The sequence below is a fragment of the Triticum aestivum genome, chromosome 2A (assembly GCF_018294505.1).
Source record: "Triticum aestivum cultivar Chinese Spring chromosome 2A, IWGSC CS RefSeq v2.1, whole genome shotgun sequence".
NCBI classification, from domain to species: domain Eukaryota; kingdom Viridiplantae; phylum Streptophyta; class Magnoliopsida; order Poales; family Poaceae; genus Triticum; species Triticum aestivum.
In genome coordinates, this window is record NC_057797.1 from 679,945,901 (window position 1) to 679,968,941 (window position 23,041).

The 23,041-nt window shown below is 42.9% G+C and overlaps 2 long non-coding RNA genes across 2 annotated transcripts; both read left to right on the forward strand.

Moving 5' to 3' along the window:
* The first annotated feature begins 14,227 nt into the window (after nucleotides 1-14,227).
* LOC123185904 (uncharacterized) lies at nucleotides 14,228-14,947 on the forward strand. The gene is made up of 2 exons (XR_006493524.1): nucleotides 14,228-14,512; nucleotides 14,639-14,947. It is a non-coding gene; the product is annotated as an uncharacterized lncRNA (long non-coding RNA).
* A 6,362-nt stretch (nucleotides 14,948-21,309) lies between these two features.
* On the forward strand, nucleotides 21,310-22,089 carry LOC123185905 (uncharacterized). The gene is made up of 2 exons (XR_006493525.1): nucleotides 21,310-21,703; nucleotides 21,788-22,089. It is a non-coding gene; the product is annotated as an uncharacterized lncRNA (long non-coding RNA).
* Nucleotides 22,090-23,041: the final 952 nt, after the last annotated feature.

Genomic DNA, 23,041 nt, shown 5'->3' on the forward strand with positions numbered 1-23,041 from the left:
TGGTTAGAAGAAAGAGGGGATGCCACTCGGGGGCATCCCCAAGCTTAGGCTCTTCTATCCTTTATTCCTTCATCCATCGTAAGATAACCCAAAACTTGAAAACTTCAATCACACAAAACTCAACAAAACCTTCATGAGATCCGTTAGTATAAGAATAATAAATCACTACTATAAGTACTGTATCAAACCAATTCATATTTTGTTTTTGTATTATATCTACTATATTTCAACTTTTATATGGCAAAAACTCATCAAAGAAAACCATAGAGCCATCAAAATAAGCACACAACACAAAGAAAAACAGAATCTGTCAAAACAGAATAGTCTGTAGCAATCTGACTATTTCAAATACTTATGTAACTCCAAAAATTCTTAAAAATTAGGATGACCTGAGAAATTTGTATATTGATCTACCGCAAGTAGAATGGGTATTTTATCGCTCTCTGGTAAAAAATGAAAATTATTTTCATGAGCATAAACCTTTTTGTTTTTCAGCAAGATCAAACAACTAACACCCAAGAAGATCCTAAAGGCTTTACTTGGCACAAACACTAATTAAAAAACACAATAATAACATTAGCATAATTGCGCTAACACTCAAGAACAGGAAGCAAAAAGCAAAAAATAAATTTTATTCATTGGGTTGCCTCTCAACAAGCACTATAGTTTTACGCCCTTAGCTATGCATATTTTTATTGATGCTCACAAGGATGATATTAATTGAAACACAAAGAGAGCATCATAAAACATGTGACGAACACATTTAAGTCTAACATACTTCCTATACATAGGAATTTTATAAGCAAACAAATTATCAAGACAAGAAACATCTAACATATGCAAAGAAGAGGAATAGAACATTGACGATCTCAACATAACGAGAGGTAATTTAGTAACATGAAAATTTCCACAACCATATTTTCCTCTCTCATAATAATTACATGTAGGATCATACTCAAATTCAACAATATAGTTATCATATAAAATTTTCTCTACATGATCCACATGAATGCAAAGTTGACACCCTTCCAAAATAGTGGGATTATCATCAAATAAAGTCATGACCTCTCCAAACCCACTTTCATCAAAAATTTCATAATATTGAACACTCTCCAAATATGTGGGATTATTTTTAGCTAAAGTTGACACTCTTCCAAACCCACTTTCAATATTATCGCAAACACATTCATCATGAGGCTTAAATAAATTTTCAAGATCATAAGAAACACTATCACCCCAATCATGATCATTGCAATAAGTAGCAGACATGACAAAACAAGCATCCCCAAGCTTGGGGTTTTGCATATTATTAGCATAATTGATATTAATAGAATTTATAGTAAAATTATTGCAATCATGCTTTTCATTCAAGGAGCTATAATGAATCACTTCATAAATTTCTTCATCACAATTTTTAGATTCACAATTCTCAAGCAAAACTTCAAAAAGATAATCTAGTGCATTCAACTCACTAGCAATTGGTTCATCATGATTGGATCTTTTAAAAATATTAGCAAGTGGATGGGGATCCATATCAATAGATTTTTAGCAAGCGAAGATGCAAGCAAATAGAAGGCACATGGTAACACAAGCAAAAGTAGCAAACAAGATTGCACACAAAAAACATATCCGGCAAGAAAACGACGAACGAAAAAGAGGGCAAATAAAACGACAAATTTTGTGAAGTGGGGGAGAGGAAAACAAGAGGCAAATAGCAAATAATGTAAATTGTAAGGAGACGAGATTTGTGATTAGGAACCTGGTATATGTTGAAGATCCTCCCCAGCAATGGCGCCAGAAATTCCTTTTGATGTCGCTTGAAGCTACGTCGGTATTTCCCCAAAGAGGAAGGGATGATGCAGCACAACGACGGTAGGTATTTCCCTCAGATATGAAACCAAGGTTATCGAACCAGTAGGAGAACCAAGCAACACAACGTAAACAACCCGTGCACACAAATAACAACACCTCGCAACCCGACGTGTTAAAGGGGTTGTCAATCCCTTTCAGGTAACGACACCAGAAACGGTGTGTGGACGGGAGAAAGTTGTAATAGATTGAATAAATAGATCACAAATAAAATAATGTGCAGCAAATTATTTTTGTATTTTTGGTTTAATAGATCTGAAAATAAATGCAAGGAAAATAGATCGCAAAGGCAAAAATATGAGAAAGAAGACTCGGGGCCGTAGATTTCACTAGTGGCTTCTCTCGAGAAAAATAGCAAATGATGGGTAAACAAATAACTGTTGGGCAATTGATAAACCTCAAATAATTATGACCATATCCAGAAAATGATCATTACATAGGCATAACGTCCAAGATTAGTAGACCGACTCCTGCCTCCATATACTACTATTACTCCACACATCGACCGCTATCCAGCATGCATCTAGTGTATTAAGTTCATGGAAAAACGAAGTAATGCAATAAGAATGCTGACATGATGTAGACAAGATCCGTTTATCTATGACAGTAGATATAGTTCCCATCTTTTTATCCTTAATAGCAATGATACATACGTGTCGGATCCCTTTCTGTCACTGGGATCAAGCACCGTAAGATCGAACCCACTACCGGGCACCTCTTCCCATTGCAAGATAAATAGATCAAGTTGGCCAAACAAAATCCAAATATCGGAGAAGAAATACGAGGCTATAAGATATCATGCATAAAAGAGATCAAAGAAACTCAAATACTTTCATGGATATAAAAAGATAGATCTGATCATAAACTCAAAGTTCATCGATCCCAACAAACACACCGCAAGAGAGTTACGTCATATGGATCTCCAAGAGACCATTGTATTGAGAATCAAGAGAGAGAGATGAAGCCATCTAGCTAGCTACTAACTACGGACCCGAAGGTCTATAAAGAACTACTCACGCATCATCGAAGAGGCACCAATGGAAGTGGTGAACCCCTTCATGATGGTGTCTAGATTGGATCTGGTGGTTTTGGACTCTGCGGCGGTTGGATGAATATTTCGTCAACTCCCCTAGGGTTTTGGGAATATTTGGGTATTTATAGAGCAAAGAGGCGGTCCGGGGGGCACCCGAGATGGGCACAACCCACCAGGGCGCGCCTGGGCCTCCTAGCGCGCCCTGGTGGGTTGTCCCCTTCTCGGAACTCCCCCCAGGTGCAACCAGGGCCCAACATCTTCCTTCTGGTCCATAAAAAATCTCCGTAAAGTTTCGTGGCATTTGGACTCCCTTTGATATTGATTTTCTGTGATATAAAAAACATGGAAAAAACAGCAACTAGCACTTGGCACTATGTCAATAGGTTAGTACTAAAAATGATATAAAATGACTATATATAAAATGATTATAAAACATCCAAGATTGATAATAAAACAACATGGAACAATTAAAAATTATAGATAAGTTGGAGACATATCAGTCTACTCATGTATATGATGGGAATGTATATTTTGCCGGAAGGTGTGCTTAGCTCCTTTGACAAGGATTTATCATGCTTTTCTAGCAGGGGATTGATGGACGACATAAATACCATATGGTCAAGTGGGCAAATATCTACTTCCCAAGGACCTGGGGGCCTAGGCATTCTTGCTTCTTGATACGTCTCCAACGTATCTATAATTTTTGATTGCTCCATGCTATATTATCTTTTGTTTTGGACATTATTGGGCTTTATTATTCACTTTTATATTATTTTTGGGACTAACCTATTAACCGGAGGCCCACCCAGAATTATTGTTTTTGCCTATTTCATAGTTTCGCAGAAAAAGAATATCAAACGGAGTCCAAACGGAATGAAACCTTCGGGAACGTGATTTTTGGAACAAACAAGATCCAGGATACTTGGACCCTATGTCAAGCAACCAACAGGGAAGCCACGAGGTAGGGGGCACGCCTATCCAGCTGTTTTTGCTCCACCGACGTACTCCTTCCTCCTATATATACCTACGTACCCCCAAACAATCAGATACGGAGCGAAAACCCTAATTCCACCCCCGTAACTTTCTGTATCCATGATATCCCATCTTGGGGCCTGTTCCGGAGCTCCGTCGGAGGGGGCATGGATCACGGAGGGATTCTACATCAACACCATAGCCCCTCCGATGAAGTGTGAGTAGTTTACCTCAGACCTTCGGGTCCATAGTTATTAGCTAGATGGCTTCTTCTCTCTTTTTGGATCTCAATACAATGTTCTCCCCCTCTCTTGTGGAGATCTATTCGATGTAATCTTCTTTTGCGGTATGTTTGTTGAGACCGATGAATTGTGGGTTTATGATCAAGTTTATCTATGAACAATATTTGAATCTTCTGAATTCTTTTATGTATGATTGGTTATCTTTGCAAGTCTCTTCGAATTATCAGTTTGGTTTGGCCTACTAGATTGATCTTTCTTGCAATGGGAGAAGTGCTTAGCTTTGGATTCAATCTTGCGGTGTGCTTTCCTAGTGACAGTAGGGGCAGCAATGCACGTATTGTATTGTTGCCATCGAGGATAACAAGATGGTTTTTTTATCATATTGCATGAATTTATCCCTCTACATCATGTCATCTTGCTTAAGGCGTTACTCTGTTCTTATGAACTTAATACTCTAGATGCATGCTGGATAGCGGTCGATGTGTGGAGTAATAGTAGTAGATGCAGGCAGGAGTCGGTCTACTTGTCTCGGACGTGATGCCTATATACATGATCATACCTAGATATTCTCATAACTATGCTCAATTCTGTCAATTGCTCAACAATAATTTGTTCACCCACCGTAAAATACTTATGCTCTTGAGAGAAGCCACTAGTGAAACCTATGGCCCCCGGGTCTATCTTTCATCATATTAATCTTCCAACACTTAGTTATTTCCTTTGCTTTTATTTTACTTTGCATCTTTATCATAAAAATACCAAAAATATTATCTTATCATATCTATCAGATCTCACTCTCGTAAGTGACCGTGTAGGGATTGACAACCCCTTATCGTGTTGGTTGTGAGGATTTATTTGTTTTGTGTAGGTGCGAGGGACTCACGTGTAGCCTCCTACTGGATTGATACCTTGGTTCTCAAAAACTGAGGGAAATACTTACGCTACTTTGCTGCATCACCCTTTCCTCTTCAAGGGAAAACCAACACAGTGCTCAAGAGGTAGCAAGAAGGATTTCTGGCGCCGTTGCCGGGGAGGTCTACGCAAAAGTCAACATACCAAGTATCCATCACAAACCCTTATCTCCCGCATTACATTATTTGCCATTTGCCTCTCGTTTTTCTCTCCCTCACTTCACCCTTGTCGTTTTATTCGCCCTCTCTCTCTTTCTCTATTTGCCTCTTTTTGCCCATTCCTCGTTTGCTTGGGTGTTGGATTGCTTGCTTGTCACGATGGCTCAAGATAACACTAAATTGTGTGACTTTACCAATACCAACAATAATGATTTTATTAGCACTCCAGTTGCTCCTCTTACCGATGCTGAATCTTGTGAAATTAATGCCGCTTTGTTGAATCTTGTCATGAAAGATCAATTCGCCGGCCTTCCTAGTGAAGATGTCGCTACTCATCTAAATAGCTTCGTTGATTTGTGTGATATGCAAAAGAAGAAAGATGTTGACAATGATATTGTTAAATTGAAGCTATTTCCTTTTTCGCTTAGAGATCGTGCTAAAGCTTGGTTTTCGTCTTTGCCTAAAAATAGTATTGATTCTTGGAATAAGTGCAAAGATGCTTTTATCTCTAAGTATTTTCCTCCCGCTAAGATTATCTCTCTTAGAAACGATATTATGAATTTTAAGAAACTTGATCATGAACATGTTGCACAATCTTGGGAGAGGATGAAATTAATGATACATAATTGCCCTACTCGTGGTTCGAATTTGTGGATGATTATACAAAAAAAATTATGCCGGATTGAATTTTGCTTCTAGAAATCTTTTAGATTCGGCCGCAGGAGGCACTTTTATGGAAATCACTTTAGGAGAATCTACTAAACTCCTAGATAATATTATGGTTAATTATTTTCAATGGCACACTGAAAGATCTACTAATAAGAAAGTGCATGTGATAGAAGAAATTAATGTTTTGAGTGGAAAGATGGATGAACTTATGAAATTATTTGCTAATAAAAGTGTTTCTTCTTATCCTAATGATATGCCTTTGTATACTTTGATTGAGAATAATAATGAATCTATGGATGTGAATTTTGTTGGTAGGAACAATTTTGGTAACAACGTATATAGAGGAAACTTTAACCCTAGGCCGTATCCTGGTAATTCCTCTAATAATTATGGTAATTCCTACAATAATTCTTATGGAAATTATAATAAGATGCCCTCTGATTTTGAATCTAATATTAAAGAATTTATTACTTCGCAAAAGAATTTCAATGCTTTGATCGAAGAAAAATGGCTTAAGATTGATGAGTTGGCTAGGAACGTTGATAGAATTTCTCTTGATGTTGATTCTTTTAAACTTAGATCTATTTCACCTAAGCATGATATCAATCAGTCTCTCAAAGCCATGAGAATTTCCATTGATGAGTGCAAAGAAAGAACCGTTAGGATGCGTGCTAAGAAAGATTGCTTTATAAAAGCGTGTTCTTCTAGTTTACATGATAATAAAGATGAAGATCTAAAAGTTATTGATGTGTCCTGTATTAAATCTTTGTTTTGCAATATGAATCTTGATAATGATGGGACTGAATATCATCCACCTTTACCTAGACGGCGTTCCAAAAATTCGGAGTCTTTAGATCTTGATGCTAAAATTGTTCAAAGTGGGATTGAAGAAGTCAAAACTTTAAATAGTAATGAACCCACTATTTTAGATTTCAAGGAATTTAATTATGATAATTGCTCTTTGATAGATTGTATTTCCTTGTTGCAATCCGTGCTAAATTCTCCTCATGCTTATAGTCAAAATAAAGCTTTTACCAAACATATCGTTGATGCTTTGATGCAATCTTATGAAGAAAAACTTGAGTTGGAAATTTCTATCCCTAGAAAACTTTATGATGAGTGGGAACCTACTATTAAAATTAAAATTAAAGATCATGAATGCTATGCTTTATGTGATTTGGGTGCTAGTGTTTCCACTATTCCCAAAACTTTGTGCGATTTGCTAGGTTTCCGTGATTTTGATGATTCCTCTCTAAACTTGCACCTTGCGGATTCCACTATTAAGAAACCTATGGGAAGAATTAATGATGTTCTTATTGTTGCAAATAGGAATTATGTGCCTGTAGATTTTATCGTTCTTGATACAGATTGCAATCCTTCATGTCCTATTATTCTTGGTAGACCTTTCCTTAGAACGATTGGTGCAATTATTGATATGAAGGAAGGGAATATTAGATTCCAATTTCCGTTAAGGAAAGTCATGGAACACTTACCTAGAAAGAAAATTAAACTACCTTATGAATCTATCATGAGAGCCACTTATGGATTGCCTACCAAAGATGGCAATACGTAGGTCTATCCTTGCTTTTATGCCTAGCTAGGGGCGTTAAACAATAGCGCTTGTTGGGAGGCAACCAAATTTTATTTTTATTCCTTGATTTTTTCTCCTGTTTAGTAATAAATAATTTATTTATCCTATGTTTTGGTTGTGTTTTTTGTGTTTAATTAGTGTCTGTGCCAAGTAGAACCGTTGGGAAGACTTGGGGAAAGTCTTGTTAATCTTGTTGTAAAAAACAGAAACTTTAGCGCTCACGAGAACTGCTGACATTTTTATTTGGAAAGTGATATTTAGTTAATTCTTTTTGAATATGATTAATAGATAAATTCGTCACGTCCAGCAATTTATTTTAGAATTTTTGGGGTTCCAGATCTTGCGTTAGCTACAGATTACTACAGACTGTTCTGTTTTTGACAGATTCTGTTTTTTGTGTGTTGTTTGTTTATTTTGATGAATCTATGGCTAGTAAAAGAGTTTATAAACCATAGAGAAGTTGGAATACAGTATATTTAACACCAATATAAATAAAGAATGAGTTCATTACAGTACCTTGAAGTGGTGTTTTGTTTTCTTTCGCTAACAGAGCTCACGAGATTTTCTACTTTAAGTTTTATGTTGTGAAATTTTCAAGTTTTGGGTAAAGATTTGATGGATTATGGAACAAGGAGTGGCAAGAGCCTAAGCTTAGGGATTCCCATGGAACCCCCAAGATAATCTAAGGACACCTAAAAGCCAAAGCTTGGGGATGCCCCGGAAGGCATCCCCTCTTTCGTCTACTTCTATTAGTAACTTTACTTGGAGCTATATTTTTATTTACCACATGATATGTGTTTTGCTTGGAGTGTCTTGTATGATTTGAGTCTTTGCTTTTTAGTTTACCACAATCATCTTTGCTGTACACACCTTTTGAGGGAGACACACATGATTCAGAAATTATTAGAATACTCTATGTGCTTCACTTATATCTTTTGAGTTATATAGTTTTGCTCTAGTACTTCACTTATATCTTTTAGAGCACGGTGGTGGATTTGTTTTATAGAAACTATTGATCTCTCATGCTTCACTTAGATTATTTTGAGAGTCTTAAATAGCATGGTAATTTTCTTAAATAATCCTAATATGCTAGGTATACAAGATTAGTAAAAACTTTCTTATGAGTGTGTTGAATACTAAGAGAAGTTTGATGCTTGATGATTGTTTTGAGATATAAAGATGGTGATATTAGAGTCATGCTAGTTGAGTAGTTGTGAATTTGAGATACTTGTGTTAAAGTTTGTGATTCCCGTAGCATGCACGTATGGTGAACCGTTATGTGATGAAGTCGGAGCATAATTTATTTATTGATTGTCTTCCTTATGAGCGGCGGTCGGGGACGAGCGATGGTCTTTTCCTACCAATCTACCCCCGTAGGAGCATGCGCGTAATACTTTGCTTTGATAACTTGTACTTCCTCCGTCCCATAATATAAGAACGTTTTTCAAACTGTTTTAGCTTCAAAAACGTTCTTATATTTTGGGATGGAGGGAGTAGATTTTTGCAATAAGTATATGAGTTCTTTATGACTAATGTTGAGTCCATGGATTATACGCACTTTTCTTCCTTCCACCATTGCTAGCCTCTCTAATACCGCACACTTTTCGCCGGTATCATACACCCACCATATACCTTCCTCAAAACAGCCACCATACCTACCTATCATGGCATTTCCATAGCCATTCCGAGATATATTGCCATGCAACTTACCACCATTCCGATTATTATGACACGCTCCATCATTGTCATATTGCTTTGCATGATCATATAGTTGACATCGTATTTGTGGCAAAGCCACCGTTCATAATTCTTTCATACATGTCACTCTTGATTCATTGCATATCCCAGTACACCGCCGGAAGCATTCACATAGAGTCATATTTTGTTCTAACTATTGAGTTGTAATTGTTGAGTTGTAAGTAAATAAAAGTGTGATGATCATCATTATTAGAGCATTGTCCCAAGTGAGGAAAGGATGATGGAGACTATGATTCCCCCACAAGTCGGGATGAGACTCCGGACTAAAAAAAAGAGGCCATAAAAAAGAAGAGAAAAGGCCCAAACAAATAAATAAATAAATAAAAATAAAAAATGAGAGAAAAGGAGAGAAGGGACAATGCTACTATCCTTTTACCACACTTGTGCTTCAAAGTAGCACCATGATCTTCATGATAGAGAGTCTCCTATGATATCACTTTCATATACTAGTGGGAATTTTTCATTATAGAACTTGGCTTGCATATTTCAATGATGGGCTTCCTCAAAATTCCCTAGGTCTTCGTGAGCAAGCGAATTGGATGCACGCCCACTTAGTTTCTTTTTTTGAGCTTTCATATACTTATAGCTCTAGTGCATCCGTTGCATGGCAATCCCTACTCACTTACATTGATATCTATTGATGGGCATCTCCATAGCCCGTTGATACGCCTAGTTGATGTGAGACTGTCTTCTCCCTTTTTGCCTTCTCCACAACCACCATTCTATTCCACATATAGTGCTATGTCCATGGCTCACGCTCATGTATTGCGTGAAGATTGATAAAGTTTGAGAATGTCAAAAGTATGAAACAATTGCTTGGCTTGTCATCGGGGTTGTGCATGATTTAAATACTTTGTGTGGTGAAGATAGAGCATAGCCAGACTATATGATTTTGTAGGGATAATTTTATTTGGCCATGTTATTTTGAGAAGACATAATTGCTTAGTTAGTATGCTTGAAGTATTATTATTATTTATGTCAATATTAAACTTTTGTCTTGAATCTTTCAGATCTGAATATTCATACCACAATTAAGAAGAATTACATTGAAATTATGCCTAGTAGCATTCCGCATCAAAAATTCTGTTTTTATCATTTACCTACTCGAGGACGAGCAGGAATTAAGCTTGGGGATGCTTGATACGTCTCCAACGTATCTATAATTTTTGATTGCTCCATGCTATATTATCTTCTGTTTTGGATATTATTGGGCTTTATTATTCACTTTTATATTATTTTGGGACTAACCTATTAACCGGAGGCCCAGCCCAGAATTGTTGTTTTTTGCCTATTTCAGAGTTTTGTAGAAAAAGAATATCAAACGGAGTCCAAATGGAATGAAACCTTCGGAAACGTGATTTTTGGAACGAACAAGATCCAGGAGACTTGAACCCTACGTCAAGCAACCAACAGGGAAGCCATGGGGTAGGGGGCGCGCCTACCCCCCCCCCCCCCCCAGGCGCGCCCTCCACCCTCGTGGGCCCCCTGTTCCTCCACCGACGTACTCCTTCCTTCTATATATACCTACGTACCCTCAAACGATCAGATACGGAGCGAAAACCCTAGTTCCACCGCCGTAACTTTCTGTATCCACGAGATCTCATCTTGGGGCCTGTTCCGAAGCTCCGCCGGAGGGGGCATCGATCACGGAGGGCTTCTACATCAACACCATAGCCCCTCCGATGAAGTGTGAGTAGTTTACCTCAGACCTTCGGGTCCATAGTTATTAGCTAGATGACTTCTTCTCTCTTTTTGGATCTCAATACAATGTCCCCCCCCCCTCTCTTGTGGAGATCTATTCGATGTAATCTTCTTTTGCAGTGTGTTTGTTGAGACCGGTGAATTGTGGGTTTATGATCAAGTTTATCTATGAACAATATTTGAATCTTCTGAATTCTTTTACGTATGATTGGTTATCTTTGCAAGTCTCTTCGAGTTATCAGTTTGGTTTGGCCTACTAGATTGATCTTTCTTGCAATGGGAGAAGTGCTTAGCTTTGGGTTCAATCTTGCGGTGTCCTTTCCCAATGACAATAGGGGCAGCAAGGCACGTATTGTATTGTTGCCATCGAGGATAACAAGATGGGGTTTTTATCATATTGCATGAATTTATCCCTCTACATCACGTCATCTTGCTTAAGGCGTTACTCTGTTCTTATGAACTTAATACTCTAGATGCATGCTGGATAGCGGTCGATGTGTGAAGTAATAGTAGTAGATGCAGGCAGGAGTCGGTCTATTTGTCTCGGACGTAATGCCTATATACATGATCATACCTAGATATTCTCATAACTATGCTCAATTCTGTCAATTGCTCAACAGTAATTTGTTCACCCACCGTAAAATACTTATGCTCTTGAGAGAAGCCACTAGTGAAACCTATGGCCCCCAGGTCTATCTTTCATCATATTAATCTTCCAACACTTAGTTATTTCCTTTGATTTTTACTTTGCTTTTATTTTACTTTGCATCTTTATCATAAAAATACCAAAAATATTATCTTATCATATCTATCAGATCTCACTCTCGTAAGTGACCGTGTAGGGATTGACAACCCCTTATTGCGTTGGTTGCGTCGATTTATTTGTTTTGTGTAGGTGCGAGGGACTCGCGCGTAGCCTCCTACTGGATTGATACCTTGGTTATCAAAAACTGAGGGAAATACTTACGCTACTTTGCTGCATCACCCTTTCCTCTTCAAGGGAAAATCAACGCAGTGCTCAAGAGGTAGCACCTCTTGATGTATGAATGTGACTCTTATGTTGACATGAGTTTGGAGGATCCTAAGTGAGGACAACGGCGTGGGGCTGCAACTTATTAAAGCGAAATAATTGGAGGGTGTCTGCTACTGATGTGTGAGCGTAGGAAGGGATCTCAGTTCTGGAAGTCGATTAGGTCGATCAAGAATGAGATTCGCCTAGGGCTCCCTATCTCCATAGGCATTGGACATGGGACCCTCTTTTGGCTTCACCCTTGGGTGGATGGGTCTGTGTTATACGTGGATTTCTCAGACTTGTTTGCTATCTTCGCTGACCCCTTCCCGTTGGTCTCCTTGGCCGCACACAATGGGGTCTGGAACGTCCCGTTCCCTCAATCATTTGGACCCGAGGAAACCACTGCTTCGGCCATACTTCAGACGACTCTTCCCCTTTTACACCTGGAATATTTGGACGCCATATATTGCGCCTACCCCCATCGGTGTTCTTCTTTGTTCGCTCGGCATATCATACCCTATGCCGATTGTGTCGCTTGCATACCTTTGTGAAAAGTGCCCTGTCCATTTTTTGACAGAAAGACTGTAAGGGAACCCCCCCCCCCTACAGTATAATTGGTGCAACAAACCCAAATTACAAGTACCATGCCTTGAACCTGGGTGGGTGGGAGGGCATCAGCCCCTTCCCACCACTAGGCTATGCCTTAGTCTGCAAGTGCCCTGTCCTTTGAAGATCAAGATATTTGTGTGGCATCTTTTGCTTGACCGCCTCCTATCGAGCATGGAGGTGTCCAAGCGCCACGATCCTAGCGATGGGCTATGCCTGCTTTGTGGTAGCCCGGAGACGGGAACCCACTTCTTCTCCGCCCGCCTCACGGCTCACTTTCTTTGGTACTTGTCGGTGAGGTTTAGGGGCCATAGTGGGAAGCCTTGGACCTGGCTAGGTTTCTCGAAACTCGGGCCAACCAAATCGTGAGGAGGAGATGCCTCTTCTGATTAGTGTTCACGACAGTGACTTGGATCCTATGGATGACGCGTAACACGATGATGATTGAGTGGGTCTTCTTACGGCATGCAACTGACTATGTCTTCAAATTCCTGATGTTTTTGCAAGTCTGGTAGACGCTCTCTAGGCAGTGGGATCGAGATCGACTTGACGACATGATGGAAGCGATGACTCTGGCTGCTCACCGCCTCGCCTCTTAGCCGCTGATCTATTGGTCACTTGGTGGTCTTTCTTCCTCTCCTTTTTCACATTTGGGCATGTGTGTGTTTTTGCCCCAATGGGCTTATATTTTGTTTTGCTGCTTATGAACTTGTTGTATGGCCTTGATGGCTCCTTTATTTATAAAGTGAGATGAAAGCCTATTTCAAAAGAGGTTTTGGCCAGCTTCCTTCTGTAAATAGCACGTAAACAACATAAGGTTGATTACGAATCATGGTTGTTATAGGGTATCACTTGTATGTTGTTTGCGCCGTTCACCAAGAGCCTGTATTTTCTTTTCCCTTGGAATGAAGGGTACTATCCTCGGACTCTGCATCAATTGATGCACACAGTCATATTTATAGACAGTAAAAAAAAATTCCTGAAGAGAGAGAACCATTCCAACTGAAAAAACGCGTGCTGAAATATCATGTAGGGTTGATGTGTAGGTCCACGATGGGCCGAACCTTTTTCGTTTCTTGAAACAAGGTGAGCCGAACCTATCGAATGGCAACGGTCATCAAATTTGACCAGCGCAACAAGAAGAAAAGACGCCGGCAAACGACCATCAAACATGGTGAGTGCCAGAATTGTTGGAGCAGTTCCGAAAAGACTAGTGCCTACTACTACCACCCTAGCACCACATTAGAAAAACAAACAATCTTGTAGCAATATCAACCCTCACCAACTACGGAACCCGATTCGCTTGGAACTTCTCCGCGCGGCGCATCTCAACGGTGGAGCAGTTCGAAAGGGCGGCGACGAACCCGATGGAAGCGAGGCCCAGCAGACGTCCAAATGGGAAGCAGCCAGCAGACCAATGTGCAGCAGTACGTACACCACCATGCAGATCAACGGTCGCTGCGTGCCCGCAAACGTGGACCGATGTCCGATGCTTCTCCTTCTCAGTGACGCCTTCAACAACGCGTTTTTGCCAGACGAAGAAGAGAAAAATAATCCGCCGTCGCCGTGCCCAGGTGGACTACCAATGTATTCTCTTTCAAAATTTTGGATGTGCGCAACCGCCTTAGGATAACGCGCCTAAGTAATCCTAATAATAGGACTATATTACGAGCGTATGCTGCCTCGTCAGCTCGTCGTGTTCGCTATATAAAGGGCAATGCTCCGATAGAAGAACATCTCAAAGTCGAGAGCAGAGAGCGCCTCGTAGCATCACCAGCCCTGCTTCAGTAGTTCTATTGTCTCTGTGAAATCGACCGCGGCGTCGACCATGAGCTACCCGCCACCGGGCACCGCGTACCCGCCGCCGGGCCAGGAGGCCTACCCGCCTCCAGGGTACGGCGCGCCGCCGCCTGTCGCCGCTAACTACCAGCAGCAAGCCCCGCCGCAGGACTCGCAGGACCGCGGAGGCGACGGCTTCTGGAAAGGATGGTACGTACGTCATTACATTCTGAGCCGTGATATATAAGCCACTAGATCGTCGAGACTACGCGCCATCTTCCCATTGCTTTCTGTTTTGATTTCTTCTAATCTGACGTGGTCCGTTTTCATTTGCAGTTGTGCTGCTATTTGCTGCTGCTGCCTGCTCGACATGTGCTTCTGATCACAAGTTCCTACTGCCAACACCAGGAAATCCCACGATGATCTACTCACTCAGAGCTGCTCATAGTTGATCATGGTTATTTCTATTGTAGTATTTGTGCTGTCCGGGTGGAGATTTGTATGGGCTCGTTGTGCTAGTTAATTTTGCATCTGGATTTTGGCTTCATTCTGTATCACGGTATTGTTATTGGCAGAGTCTTAGTCTCTTCAGTTTGTTGGTGATGAATAACACGTAGCAGTAGCATGCGAGAATTCTTGACGACATACCCACGATTTCGATTGTCTGTTCCAGTTGATTTGATTCATGCTCCAAAGTGTTTTTGTGAGGTTACATGCATTACTTTTGATGATCTGCATGTTGCAAAAATTGCCATTTCCTCGGTGAGTTGTTGCAAAGAATGGAGATTTATTGCTACATATTAATATTTTGCATCGAGGAGTAGTGCGCGTGAGGCACTGGGGTCTCAAGTCCAAAGAGGGCCGGTCCGTCTCCCATGTCCTATTCTTCCTTGTCGACGACCGCACCTTCACTTCACGGGTCTCATCGCCGCCGCTTGTGGATACGGTGAGATGCACTCAGCGATCGCCAGAAGGGAACAACAGGGACATGGAGGACGGGTGCTGCCATAGGCTTGGTTTAGGTCGGGTCGCCTTTTTTACTGAAAAATATCAAAATGTAACGAATGTGCTCTTGTTTATATGAAAATCATCCGGTTTGCAAAAGAAAAAATGGCTTGTTGAAATTTGCTTTGAATTGTATGCAACTATGATTGAATGGCCGGCTGCCCGTGGACTGGTTCTCACCGGTTCATGAACGGATGCGGTGTCCGATTGGAGGGTCAGTGTTGGAGAGGCCCTCATGCTTGCCTCCAACTCCATGTGGTCGCCAAGTCACCCCATTTCAATCCCTGCCCCTAGCGTTGTGATTTGTGCAACAAGTACGACACAATCGTCCTTGGAACACATTGAGACCGTTCGTATGTTGGACCTTGCTGCTGGCATAGCCCTCCTCACCTCCTCCTCCTTGCACCATTTGGTCCTCCTCGGTGTACCCTGCTTCTCTCTCGAGACTCAACAACTCTCTTGTCTTGTAGAGAGAACACGGATGGAGCCCGCTTCATGCCGCCCCAAGTGTCAACTCTCGTACATGTGGCCAACGACCTCGCTGAACAAACCACCATGTCTAGGCGGTCCGCCTTGCCATCATAGTAAATTATGGCGAAATAATCTACGTTGGAGGCCCTGAATTGCCGATGCACATAACGTCGCCCCCGACTCCGATGACAATCACCGTGCCTTGATCGCCTCCTTTGCCAAACTCTGGTTCTCCTTGTAGGGTTCCTAAGCTCCATGTGGTCCTACTGAAGCCTCGTGCGTCCCCCTAAGTAGCCCCTCATCCACAAGCTCACCCCCCCCCCCCCCCCCGCGAGCCCGTGCTCCACCACCCACAACATCGCTTTGGTGCTTCCCTGTCGCGTCCAAGCACACATACATGCTCTGGGTGAGCCCCTAGTTGTTTATTCCCTCTCCCCGAGCCTCCTCGTGGCATCTAGATCGATGTCCGCATAGTGTCACATGTCACCTCCGCAGGAAGTCATCTCCAGTGAACCTTCTGCAATCGCGCGTGCCCTTGCTTGCTTCCCAAGCCGTGGACATCCCAACTCTCTTCCTGCTATCGTGCAACCTCTGCCCGCTAGCTCTCGAGTCATCCAGAGAGTTGTCGCTGTGCCCGCTCGCCTGCGTTCCTTGCTGCATCCAACAAGTGTGTGTATAAATGCATGTACTTTGTGCATTGGGTGCTTTGTAACCTGGCGGTCAAACTGAGATGATGTGTTAAGTTTTGGTCAAAATTGTATCCACGTCAAATGAAACCCGCCCAAGGCGGCATGATGGACTAAACTTTTATGCTTTGAGAAGTTGGGGGACTAAGGGCATGTTCTGAAACTCTCCGGCTCTCAATTTCACAAACTCCAGAGTCAAAGCGCAGCCGAACGGTTTAGCTCCTAGAAGCTAAATTCACAAAGTTATTTCGTGCGGTAGTGCATTTTTTGATAAGCAACGAAAACCGAGCTCCACATTTTACAGAATCTGGACTTCCCTCTATTTACAAGATGTTGCCACTGCCAAGGAAAATGTCTTGCGCGAGCGCTTCGACGTACGCCCACGCTCATGCACAGGACCGAGTCCTCCTCGATCGAATCGTTTTCCCTCTCCTAGGCTGCCTCCAGGCACCAGCCAACGCAAAGGGGCGGCCAACGGGCTTCTTGCCTCCCAGCTAGGCTTCAGCGCTGGGAGAAGCCAGTGTCGCTCCCGAACGGTTTTCGATTGTTGGGTCAAGCGAGAAGCTCACTCGAGAAGCTGAAGTTGCGGATTTGATGGAGTTGTAGAATAGGCCCTAAGATTTGTCGATTTAGGAGCTGGGGGATGAAAAATATATTTTTCTCATAAATAAACAAGTACTTTCTCCGTTCGAATTTATTTGTACCCCTGCATTTCGGATCAACTTTTGACTAGCAAAATATAAATAATATGCCACAAAACTTGTATTTGAAAGAAGTTTTTAATATTACTATTTTACTATTTTTACTAAGTAACTAGCAAAAAAACCTTACGTTGCAATGAGAAAAAATGCCACACCTCCCTAACAGAATAACAAAATTGCTTCATGCACAATCCTGGTGCCCGATGCATGCACGACATCAAAATCCAGCGACTGATGCCTGATGTATGGACGCATGTCCGGCAGAATTTTAAGCATCGTCTATGAGTCGTCCATATTTTGTCGTGTGTATAGCACAGCTCACAGAATAATTATGACTGAACCTCAATGGATCCACGTGCATCTCATCTATGTTGTCGCTTATCCTTCTTCTCACCCTTGTCGACGACGGCCTCAGTGCTCACAGTCACAACTCACTTGAATGTGACCAACTCTAAGGTGTCTCTCTTTCTCTCCGCATAAGATGAGAAATCTACTTTTTTCTACTTGGAGGTTTTACCGAGTCCTACATGGGTGGTTATAGATGGTTTCTTTCTTCTCCAAACTAATTTTGCCGAGGTGTTGATTTCTAACCTGATCTACACTAGTACGAAAGAAAGATGGATCATTTGCTACTGATTAATATTATCCCCTAAATAGCATTTAAAAATGTTTAATAGGTAAAAGAACATCATATTCAGATTCTACATATTTTTAAAATCAATTTTCATACATAAATGTCAAAATTGGAGTTAGGGTTTAGAAGATATGAATATTTTAAAAAAAGCATTTGAGTCATACGTTTTAAATATTTAAGAGGTAAAATAACATCATATTTAGATTCTAGACATTTTTCTAATCAATTTTCATATATGTCATGTCAAAAATTAGAATTAGGGTTTAAAAGATCTGGATATTTTTAAAAAGCATTTGAACCTCTCCAAAAAAATAGACAGATGGCGGGTTGATTAACTACAAGATCAGATCAGGGGGGTTTCTAGAAAAAGCGAATCATTTTTTTCACTTAAATTTAGGACCACGGGTTGATTAACTAAAAGACCAGGGGGTTTTCTTAAAAAAGAAAAACAAACCATTTTCTCCACTCAAAATAGGACAACGAGTTGAATTCACAGAAACAGATGGACTTTTCTCCAAAATTGCTAACGACATATGGCCAGAAGCGGTCGACCCTTTATTATTAGGAAAAGATAAAGATAAAGGTAACTCATATTTTCTTAGTTGATATTTCATTCAAAATATAAGGGGGTTAGAGCAACTCCAACGCGCCGACTCATTTCGTTCGCGCGTGTTCGTTTGGGTCGCCGCGGACAGAAAAATCGGTCCAACGCGCAGACCCAAACTAAAAACAGACGCGCGCGACTTGCGCCTACTACTTCCCCTGGCCCGCTTATCGGTGGCATAACGACCACTATTTCCCTCTACTTTCTCAAAACCCTCCCACCCGCTCGCGCTCCCGGCCGCTCGCCATGGACGACGCGCCAACCCTCGATGCCGCCGCCGGCCTCGCCTCCCTTGCCTTGTCTGGCCTCACCGCCACCACCTCCGCCAAAGGCAAGCCCCGTGCGCCCCGCAAGACCGTGGCGCCGCCCAAGAATAAGAAGTAGCTGACGGCCGAGGAGCGGGTCATGCATTCGACCAAGTGGAAGGGCCGGAGGCACGCACAGGACGCAAGGGACAAAGCGGTGGCTGTCATCGCCCTCACCGCCGCCGCAGAGTAGGAGGAAACCAATGCCCAAGTCGTCGCGGCAACGAGAGAGACCTTGATCTGCCTAGTGTTAAACCCTAGCCGGCGCGGGCTCATCAGACTCGTCGGCATTTTCTCCGATGGTGCTACCAGAGTCGTCTGCGCGTTTGCCACACAGCCGATTCCCGGCTCCCACGTCTATCCACAAGCCTCCCGCTTCTCCGGGGAATGCTCGCCGGAGGTGAGCGTGGTGGCGTCGTCCACGCCCGCGCCCGCGCTAGTGGCCATCTACCTCAACGCCATGCTGGTGGCCGGTGCATCATGCTCCACAAGGGTGAGGAAACACCCATGGGAGATGCCAGCCGACATGCTCCCTGGCGCCCGCAACCTGTTCGACAGAATGCCGGCGGCTGGCGACGACAAAATGACCAACCGTTTCATCGTCGAGAACATCATCTTCGAATGTGGTGCGGCGGCCGCTGCCTCCGCTGGCGGTGCCGCCGCGGCTGCCTAGCTACGATCCCGAGGAGACCCAAGGCCAAGACAGCCGAGCGCCATTCATACCAGCCACATATGATCAAACTGGCATGAACGACGCTTTCATGCAAGATCAGGTCGGCTTGGGTAGCTTCCCGCTCGACCACGAGTTCCTGGAGGACTATGGCCTCGAGGAAGAGGATGAAATGGACATCAACAGGGAGGCTTTGTTTGAGGACGAGCTCGACAACCAAGCCGGGGCGAAGCTGAAGCGCAAAAGCAAGCGAACGAAGGCCTACATGTCGTCCGAGGACATACTCTTTTGTGAGTGTTGGAGGGACATTCTGAAAGACCCCAAGGTCGGCGAACAAAAGACATCAACCTTTTGACATCGTGTTCATTGTGAGTACCATGAACAGAAGAAGTTTGTGCCGTATCAAATGCAAAACAAGCGTGGGTGGATGTCCCTCTCGAAGTGATGGAGGGTGATACAACAAGAGTGCAATAAGTTTTGTGCCACCCTTGAGAGCATCAAGGCATGCCCCGTGAGCGGCATTGGCATGAAAGATATGGTATACATGCACCCCTCTTTTTATTCGTTATGCTTGCATGTCCATTTGCCCATATGCTTGCATGCTATTCATTTGTAGGCATTCCAAGCTTTTGAGGCATTCAAGGTCTAATATGAGGGCAAGTCCTTCAACCTCTCCCATTGTTGGATGGTCATCAACAGTGAGGAGAAGTTCAAGGCGCAATATGCCGTTGTCATGGCGCGTGGGGGAAGAAAGCCGTGGAGGAACTTGGGGGGCGAAAAGCCACGGCTACGGGGAAAGACCAACTCCAAAAAGGAGGACAAGCACGGTGCGGCATCCATTGTCTTGCTTGCAACCGTGGAGGGCATGACTAGTAAGAAGGACACGAGGGAGGAGAAGCGCCGGCAAGACAAGGAAGAGCAAATAAATGCCTTCATGGAGATCCAAAGGAGGAGGCTTGAGCTCGGTGCGGAGAAGTAAGCCAAGATGCTCGAGATCGAGGCCGCCAATGCCAAGACCAAGGCGGAAGAAGTGACGCTCGCTAGCAATGATGACGGGGGTGGACATCATGAAAGTGGACCTGGACACCATGTCGCCGAGGAAGAGACCATGCATGGTTCGAGAAGATGCAGGCCGACATGCTCAAGTTCGACGACGAGTGATCTATGGCGGAGAGCATCATCCCTTTTTTGTATGCCGACAAGTCTGCTGGCATGACCATGGCCGAGATGGCGTGGTCGAATTTTCATCCATTTTTATGTGTTGGCATGTGTGCTGGCCGCTGGCAAGTGCGCCAGCATGAACTGTGCGGTGGTTTTTTGGAAGCTGGCATTATATGCCGGCCGGTGACATGGCACTGGTATTAATATTGGGTGATGGCATGGCCGCTGACATGATCTATGACCGCGAGCCTGTTAAATTTATGCGTGGACATGAAATGGATCGCGCGTGTTGAACGCACGGCCGATCCAAAATAAAAAACAATGCGGACGCCAAGCGGGCGGCCGACCCAAATAAACGAAAAACGGACAAAGTGTGCGTTCGTTTGGATCGGCGCGTTGGAGTTGCTCTTAGACAAAGTAGTGTAGCTGACGCCACACAAGGTAGTATGAAATTTCAGAGAAAAGTTCTACAAACTCAAAACATAAATCAAACCTCGCCAGCTATGGAACCCGATTCGTTTGGAACTTCTCGTCTCAACGGTGGACCAGTTCGAAACGGCGGCGCAGAACCCGATGGAACCGAGTCCAGTCCAGCACACATCCAAACGGGAATCAGCTAGCTAGCCGACGTTCGGTGGAGGCGTGGAGTGCGTGAGCACACGCAAATGTGGACCGATGTCTCTCCTTCCGAGTGACGCCTTTCAAAACCGCGTTACCGGAGTAAGTGAAACCCGCCGTCGCCGCCGTGCGCGAATCGATGCATCCGTGTGATCGCCGGACCGGCGACCCTTTGAAATTTGGATATGTGTGCAACCGCCATAGTTTTACGCGGCTAAGCGACGTACCCTCGTGGCGTCAATCACTATATAAAGGGTCGCCATGCTCCGGTAGAAGAACATCACAAACTCGAGAGCAGAGAGCACCTGCCAAGGTACAGCAATCGCCACTGCACTAGTTCTGCCGTCTTGCGTTTCTCTGTGCGATCTCGACCGCGGCGTCGACCATGAGCTACCCGCCACCGGGCACCGCGTACCCGCCGCCGGGGCAGGAGGCCTACCCGCCTCCAGTCTACGGCGCTCCGCCGCCTGTCGCCGCCAGCTACCAGCAGCAGCAGGCCCCGCCGCCGGAACCGGAGGACAGCGGCGACGGCTTCTGGAAAGGATGGTACGGCCACTCGATCGTCAAGATTACCCACTGCTGTCTGTTTTGATTTCTTCTATAACCTGCGTGGTCCGTTTTCATCTGCAGTTGTGCTGCGATTTGCTGCTGCTGTCTGCTCGACACGTGCTGCTGACACAAGAGTTCGTACCGCCAACACCAGGATATCCTACGATGATCGATCTACATCTACTAGGAGCTGCTCATATACAGTTTGTTTCTATCGTACGTAGTATTTGTGCTGTTCGGATCGAGATTTGTATGACGGTGTTCGGTGTAGATCACTGCATCGAATTGTACTATTACCTCCGTTCGGAAATAAGTGGCGCTGTTTTAGTTTATAAATTGTACTCCTATTACTAGTTAATTTTGCATCTTGGTTTTGGCCTCTACTGTATCATTGATATTGTTATCTGCTGTTTTCCTGCAAAAAGAAAATTTGTTATCGACAGTGGTCTTCATTTTGTTGGCTACGAATTACACGCAACACCAGTATATAGGGGTGGAAAGTGGTAGCGGATAATCTGAAATATCCGATATTCGTATTCGAGAAAATGCCTATTCGTATCCGAAACATCCGCATCCGAACCAAAATGGAAATGGAAATTATCCGTATCCGAATTTATTAAACAAATAAAAAATAAAATATGGTAGGAGATTTTGACACAAATATGGATATGGAAGTGGATATATCCGTATCCGAATAAGATTATGGGAGGTAATTTTTAAAATTCTAGGTCCAATATTCCAATTATCCAACATAAAAGCCAAATAAGTGGTCAAATTTTACTCTTTATATGATTAAACTTATAAATTATTATGCATTACAATAGTATTTATTCATAAACCTATTTATCATTGACTTATTGTATGTCACAAGTTGATTATTTTAGGTCACATAGCTATTGACTAATTTACTTAAGCAATATGTTGATATTATTCGTATTCGATCCGAATCAAGAAAATATCCGATACGTATCCGTATTCGAATAATATTCAAGCCGCATCCGTATCTGATAACATCCGTATTCGGATTCGTATTCGTTTTGAAAATATGAAAATGGAAGTGGTAAGAGCACTATCCGATCCGCATCCGATCCGTTTCCACCCCTACCAGTATACCAGGATTCCAGGCGACATTCAGAGGTTTCTGATTGTCTGGTCGAATGATTTGGTTCATGCTCCAGAATTGTTTTGTGTTGTTATTTAATTGCATGTGTTACTTCCGATGATTTGCTTGTTGCATATGTTGCAATTTCTCCAATTAGTTGTTGCAAAGGGTTATTTTTCTGACGCATACAGTAATTTTTTATACCACATGCACGTGTTTAGAATGAAAAATGT